This window comes from Chiloscyllium plagiosum, unplaced genomic scaffold (genome assembly GCF_037043375.1).
Source record: "Chiloscyllium plagiosum isolate Xiang-an unplaced genomic scaffold, Cpla_swu_hap1 HiC_scaffold_25, whole genome shotgun sequence".
NCBI lineage: Eukaryota > Metazoa > Chordata > Chondrichthyes > Orectolobiformes > Hemiscylliidae > Chiloscyllium > Chiloscyllium plagiosum.
In genome coordinates, this window is record NW_028270163.1 from 25,467,664 (window position 1) to 25,476,068 (window position 8,405).

Genomic DNA, 8,405 nt, shown 5'->3' on the forward strand with positions numbered 1-8,405 from the left:
AAATTTTGTTGGTCGGAACGTAGTCTGGAGTCCGTGCGGGATCAGTCGGTTCCGTAGGCAGGTGCTGAGGAAGGAGATGTGGCTGTGGTAGCGAGTCTGTTTGAGAACGTGGCTGAAGAGCTTCTGTGCAGAGGAGATTACCTGGGGGGTGCAGTGAGAGAGGGACTCACTGAAATCCTTGTAGAGAGAGGAAGAGAGCTTCTTCAAGGAAGGCATCCTTGCAAGAGGATTCGCAGTAGGTTAAAATCTTCGAGGAGAAAGTGAGGACTGCAGATGCTGGAGATCAGAGCTGAAAATGTGTTGCTGGAAAAGCGCAGCAGGTCAGGCAGCATCCAAGGAACAGAAGAATCGACGTTTCGGGCCTTTCCTGAAGAAGTAATCTCCTTCAGTCCCACAATCCTCCAAGGTAGTTGCATTTCTTCAATCTGGTCCCTTGACTGTCTTTGATTTCCATCACCACAGATTGGCAGCTATATCATCAACCATATGGGCCTCTCTTAATCTCTCTGCCTTTGTATTGCCCTCTCTAACTTTAGATTTGGGGTAGTAGAACTGTAGAAAGAGTGTTAAACTAATGGAGAATGGTGGGTAGGTAGACTAAAAGCAAAAGGATGTGACAGCAAGGTCAATGATTTTGATGATACCCAGAGTGTGACATGAAGAAACAGATCGTACAAACAGAAAAATAAGCAGAAAATATAATCAGAGGGGGGAAAATCATTAAGAAAAAAACAAAATTAATGTCTCTTTACTTAAGTGTATATAATATTGGAATAAAATAAATGAATTAACGGAACAAATTGTTTATGGGCATGATCTTTTAGCCAGTATGGAGCTCTGCCTCCAAGGAGATCAAGGTTGAGAACAAAGTATTCAGGGCATATGACTTTTCAAACACAGGCAAGAAGTAAAGGGTGGTGGGGCAGCTTTGATAATATGGGATAGACCAAGTACTATAGCAAGAAATGGTCTTGTATTAAATGATCTTAAAGTCATTTCAGGGAAAGTAACAAATAACAAGGGGAAGAGGAAACAGAGTCAGCATGACTTAGTGAAGGGAAAATCGTTTGAGGAGGTAACAACCAGGATTGGTAAAAGGAAATGAGTAGATGTGATATACATATATACATATAAGTTTCCAAAGGTATTTTACCAGGTACAACACTTAATAAGATAAGGGCCTACAGTTTTGGGGCAGTATATTAGAACGGATAGGGGATTGGTTAACTGATAGAAGACACTGATAGTGTTGTGATAAAGGGATACCTTGAGGGTGGTAACCTATAACTAGTGGCATGCCACAGGTGTCAGTGATGGGACTACAATCATTTTCAAGATGTAATAATGACTTGGATAAGGGAAGTGAATATACTATCGCCAAGTTTGTGGATGACAAGTACTGAGGATGAGCTGAAAATGTGTTGCTGGAAAAGCGCAGCAGTTCATGCAGCATCCAGGGAACAGGAGAATCGACGTTTCGGGCATAAGCCCTTCTTCAGGAATTCCTGAAGAAGGGCTTATGCCCGAAACGTCGATTCTCCTGTTCCCTGGATGCTGCCTGACCTGCTGCGCTTTTCCAGCAACACATTTTCAGCTCTGATCTCCAGCATCTGCAGACCTCACTTTCTCCCCCAGTACTGAGGATGACACAATCAGTCTATAGAAGGATATAGACAGGGCAAGTGAGGGACAAAAACTTGTTAGATGAAATATAATGTGGAGAAATGTGAGTCATAGGGTCATACATTTTCAGAGCACAGAAACTGACCCTTCGGTTTAATTCATCCATACTAATCAGATATCCTAAACTAATCTAATCCCAGTTTCCAGCATTTGGCCCATAACCCTCTAAGTTCTTCCTATTCATGTATCCATCCAGATGCCTTTTAAATGCTATAATTGTACCAGCCTCCACCACCTTCTCCAGTAATTCATTCCATACACAAACCATCCTCTGCATGAAAATGTTGCCCCTTAGGTCTTTCCTAAATCTTTCCCCTCTCACCTTAAAACTGTGCCCTTTGGTTTTGGACTGCCAGGGGAAAAGACATTGGTTATTCACTCTATCCAGGCCCCCCATGATTATACAAACCTGTACATGGTCACCCCTCAGGCTCCAATGCTCCAGAAAAAACACCTCCAACCTATTCAGCCTATAGCTCAAACCCTCCAACCCTGACAACATCTTTGTAAATCTTTTCTGAACCTTTTTAATTTTCACAACATCCTTCCTATAGCACATAGACCAGAATCAAATGCTGTGTTTGAAAAAGTGGCCTAACTAATATCCTGTACAGCCACAACAAGACGTCCCAACTCTTACACTTAATGCACTGACCAATAAAGGCACATGCCAAACACCTTCTTCATTATCCTGTCTACTTACGACTCCATCTTCAAGGAACTATGAACCCTCTCCCTAAGGTCTCTTTTTCTTGGCAACACTTCCCAGGACCTTACCATTGTGTGTATAAGTCCTGCCCTGAGGTACCTTTCCAATGTGCAGCACCTCATATTTATGTAAATTAAACTCAATTGGTCACTCCTTGGCCCATTGGCCCATCTGATCAAGATCCTGTTGTACTCCAAGGTAACCTTCTCTATTATCCACTACACTACCAATTTGGGTGTCATCTGCAAACTTACTAACCATGCCTCCTATATTCACATTCAAATAATTTATATAAATGACAAAAGACATGCACTTTGGCAAGAAAAATGGTGCACTGGATAGGGAAAGACTGTAGAAAGCTGCAGCACAGTGCGATTTGGAGTTCTTGCGTATAAATCATAAAACACTTACATAAAAGTTGAGCAGGTAGGTTACCCCTCATGAAAGAGTCTAGGACTAAAGGGCATAATCTTAGAATAAAGGGTTGCTCATTTAATCAGTAAGAGAATCAAGGGTTATGGATATAAGGCAGGAAAGTTGAGTTGAGGATTATCTGATCAGTCATTATTGCAATACATGGCAGAGCAGACTTGATGGGTCGAATGGCCTACTTCTGTTCCTACATCTTATCGCCTTAAAGTCTACTCTGGCACTTTGCCAAGATTTCATAATGAACTTTGTAACACATTCAGTTCCTGTTTTAAGTTTCACTGAGGTTTTTTTTAGGTGACTACAGAATCAAGAGCATGATGTTGCAAACCATAATTTCCAAAAGGAAATACGTCACATTCAGCAACTTGGAAAATACCACTCAGCTCATCAGAGTAACTGGGAAACCATTCTGTAGCACTCTGTGCATGAATAGTGGCTGCAAGAAGTTAATACAAAGTGCCCTCAAAGTCGTTCCATCATTCATTGCTGCTCTAAGTCTGTACTCCAAATACATACCTTTTGCCAATTTGGATCCAAACGATTTGGTGAGGCAGAAATAAAGACACCATCTGTAGTCAGATCGTATTAACTACTTATCCTTAGATGTTTTAATTAACCTGTTCAGATACGCTATGATCCACCTCTGGCATAGCTGAGACCTGGATTAGGGATAGGGATATGACTACTACCTCAAGAGACCCATACTATAAATTTTTCAGTATTTTTCTAATCAATCTGTGATATCACACTTCTGTAACAACTGGGACTTGAACCTGACCCACAGGCAGGGACAATACCACTATTCCACAAAACCCCTTGCTCCAGTCACTCTTAGATATTTTCTAATCAACCTGTTTAGAGATGTTATTACACACCTCTGGACCAGGTGGGACTTGAACCCTGGCTTAGAATAGGGACACTATCGCTCTACTACAAGAGCTGACTACTCAATCTTACTTGTTTTTCCTATTTTACATCTGAAAGTCTGCTCACACACAATCGACCGGCTTTTTTCCACCAAATCACTCCTGGTATTTTTCATCTATTAACACTATATCAATGTATTCCAATTGATTAATTTATATGCAAAGCCATGAAGCACATTACATAGCCTCACAGATATTTTCAAATTGACCTATTTAAAAATGTTATGCTAAACTCCTCTGGGGAAAATAAGACTTAAACACAGACCTCTATCCCAGAAGCAGGGACACTACCACAACAACACATGAGCCTCTACTCAGTCTCAATTTTTTTTCTTGAATTTAAATTCCAGCTGTTGCAGTGAGATTTAAAGCCATGTCCCTGGAGCCTTGGATTATTAGTCCAGGGACATTACCAGTGCATCACAGTATGCTAAGGATTCTAGTTAGCCTCACAAGTTATTTCCATATACAAGTCCCACCTGCTCCTCCCCCTCCCCCATATCTACTCAGTTAACTAATTAAGCAATAATCCCAATCACCCTCTTAACTAGTTGTACAATGAACAGATTATCTGCTTTTTAAAATAAAACTATTGAATACATAAACAATTCTTGAATAAAACTAATGGAAATTAAAGCATTTTTCCGTATGCTATATATTATAATACGACCAAACAGTAACAACATTACATTGTCATATTCCATGTAATACAATCAACTGTCCATATCCGATCTTCTTTATTTAAATATATATTAAAATATTTAATCACAAAGCCACCTAAATAATTTTTGTTCAGGTTCTTAGAACTCTCATACCACCAGGCATCTCACTTCAAAGTTCTTGAATAATAAATTGGAGAAAGTGTTTTGTTTTGTGAACGTGTAACAACTTGCATCAACCCAATCCATTTTGGAAATCTCTTGCTTCCAGTATTTTCCTCATCAGAGCAAGACCAATTCTTAACCTTTTCTCAGTGACATTCTTTGTTAAATTCACATTGTTCAAAGAGAATAATTATCCGCATAATATTCTATGGGCAAATTTTACTCTATCAGTTTGCCCCTTGTATAAGATTTCCTTTAGAATACTGTATAAATGCACTTCTGTATCTATAGCTTCTACTAGTATAAATGTTTCAGAAGCTAGGGTACTTTTAACAACTCTTCGTTTTCCTGGCTACTCAAGCCCACAAACAATATCTATTATTCTTTCCCTCTAAGCATATGATAAACCCTGGTGTACTTATAAGGACATCTAAAAGATTGCCATGTGCAGTATTGCTGAAAAGGATTACCCTCCTTTCTTCTGGATCATCCAAAGATGAATATTTCAGTGTGCATTTTTCTGAATTGCTTTTCTTTAATGTCTTATTTGCTCTCAAAACTTCCTCAATGGTATCATGTTTCATTGTTGCCCTCATTTCCAATATGTCATAGATCTAGTCTGAGTACACATTTAGGTTAACTGTCTAACAAACTTAACTAGTCTTTTTCTTTCCTGTAAAAGAGAACATCTGAAATATAGAGTGGTGAGAGTAGGAGGGAATAAGTGATAGAAAGTTTGGTGGTGTAGGGCCAAACAGAGTGGGAACAATCCTAAATTCAAAACCTACAAAATAAAGAAATAAAATGAGGGCAGGGGTTACCATCTGAAATATTTGAATTCCTACTGTTGAGTTCAGATGATTTACAGCCTGTTTATTTGCACCCTTATCCCTCATGTGGCCATCACATACTCTCGCCCATCCCGTATACCACCTATAACCTTCTAAATTCCAAATAATATAATCCTAGTGTGTAACTCAAAAGCAAAATACTCTGGATATCTAAAATCAAAGCAAAAAGCTGCTTGAAATACCCAGCCCTGTGGAGAGTGAAACAGAGTTAAGTTTTCAGTTGACGTCTTTGCATCAGAAGTGGGAAAGAAATGTAATACATTTTAAGCAAATAAAAGAGGGAAGAATTAGATCAAGCACAAAAGAGAAAATTTGTTGCGTGATGAGCAGAAGATTAAATGACAAAAAACTTTGGTGGTCAAAAGCCAAACAGTAGGAGTAAGACTAAAATCAAAACCTATTTAAAAAAAGTCAAAAAATTTGGTTACTGTCTGAAATTCTTTAATTCCACATGTTGAATTCAGAAGACAAACTAGACTATCCACCTCAATTTACTGAGATCTTTATTCCTCACATAGCCAGCACCCACTCTCACCCATCCCATATGGCACCATGCTATTTTATCGTGTATGGGATTCTCAAAGCATTTGTCACTCAACTACTGCTTCTGGTGTCCAAGGTGCATTCCTTAAAATGCTTTATTTTTGGCATTGTAGATACACACAATCTCTTAATTCTTTTTTAATCTCTCTGAATAAATATGTGTCTCTTGCATTAGCATTGCACCAGCATAATTATATACTTTGCTGATTTCTCATGACTCTGTGCCCCCCCACCCTTGTTTTCTTCAAGTGAAAGCTACAGATCCTTTTGTTCAAATGCAAGAGACCGTGGCCATTTAGGTCACTTCAGATATTGGTAGTAATGATTTCTTCAGATTTGAATACACAATAGTACTTCTCCCAATGAAATTATGTGAAAAGCCCAATGAAATTGAAATGGATAAGACTCAACCTTTTATTATTTGTAATTCAACAATCAAACCAAAATCAAGATAAATTAGACACTAATTAACAGGCACATTGCAGACAATACAAATTATAAATTACAGTTTAAAGAGCAGACAATAAAGATAGAGGTTATAGAATTATTAGACAGTCCACGGAATATGTATGACTGTGATTCCGAGTACAAAGTTCTTCAAAGCTCTGAACCTTTGCCAGTAAAATTTCAGTTCATTTTCTTTAAGTTTATAGACTCCAACCCCCATTCAACAGTGATTTTACTCAACCTGGAGAGCCGTGGGAGTAATTATTATCATAAAAGGCAATGGTCCTGAAAGAATTAAATTTGAAGTTTGCATTTCCTCCACCTAATCTGATGTGGTAACACTGTGTTTGGGTGGAGAATTTTCTGTCTAGTACAAGGTCCTGGTGGAGATAGGAATGCAATCTTTGGTTCCTGATAGTTGTAGTTAGGTCGTACTAGTTGGTGTTATTTTCGTCTGTTGTTATCATACACTAACCTACACTTCGTTTTGTAAGACAAATGCTTCTTCTTGTTAAGATTCACTGATGGTCAATCCTCTACTACTAGAAATATTGAAACATCAAAAAATAGAAGCAGGCTTAGGCCATTTTGCCCTTCAAGCCTGCTTATTTATTCAATATGATCATGGCTGAACAACTAATAGTGTACCAGGCTCCCTGAATTATGAACATGATCTTTTAATTTTAAGGTGTAATTTTAAAGAAACAATATATGAATATTTACTGGACTTACTCCTTTATATTGTCCTGCATTATCTTCTGACTTGCGCACAAACTGACTAGCAAACAGACTCTAGAACAGAACCCATTCACACCCCAGGGACTGCCTGTACCCTATTCCTGCTTTTTCCCATGCACTTTGATCTCCTTAACTAGTTCATCTCTAAGCACTGTATCTAACTGCTTCTTGTAAAGAAAACAAAATAGAAATTGCTGGAAAAGCTCAGCAGGTCTGGCAACATCTTTGGAGACATTCCAAGTTAACGTTTTGGGTCCAGTGACCCTTCCTCAGAAATGATAGTAGCTGGGAAAAAGTTATGCAGAAGATAGGGTGGAGGGAGGGCACAAGGGGTAAACAATAAATGGAAATAGAGCCCAAAGAGAGAGAAGAGCAGTTGGACAGACAAAGGAGTGGATAACAGTCAGGCTCAGAGAATGAGTAGCTACTAATGGGGACAATGGGTTGTGTCTAATAGCAGACCACATGATAACAAGCCCTGGTATGTGGGGTTGGGGTAAGGACATGGCAGAATGTGGCTCAATCCCTAAAATTATCAAACTCAATACTGAGCCCAGAAGGCTGTAGAGTTCCCAGTGGAAAATTAGGTGATGTTTTTCCAGCTTGGGCTGAAATTTGCTGGAGCACTGCAGAAATCTGAGACTGAGATGTTGGCTAGGGAACAGGGTAGTGAATTGAAATGGCAGGCCACTGGAAACTCAGGGTCTTCTTTGTGGATGGACTGTAGGTGCTCTGTGAAGTGGTCACGCAGTCTATGCTCCATTTCCTCAGTGAAACATTGTGAGCAGTGAATGCCGTAGACCAGATTGAGTGAAGTGCAGGTAGAGTGCTCCTTCTTCAAAAGGTTCAGTATTTTGGCTTCAACTGCTTTATGTGGCAAAGCATTCCCAAAGAAAGGGGAGTTTGGAACTATAGACTCACAGTTTAAAGGTAGGAGGTAGGCTATTTAGAACTGAAATGAGCAAATTATTTTTTCACCTAGAGTGGTGAAGCTGTGGAATTCACTGCCCCAGAAAGTGGTTGAGGCTACAACATTGAATGGATGATTTCTAGAAAAGGTTTGATGTAGTTCTTAGGGATCAAAGGGTTTGGAGAGAAAGCAGAAGCAAGGCACTGTGTTGGATCATATTGAATGGTGGAGCAGACTTGATAAGCCGAATGGCCTACTCTTGCTCCTATTTTCTCTGTTTCTCTTTTGCCCCCATAGTACCAGGAGCATGAAGGCCCTCTGCAGAACCTAAATATGTGCAGA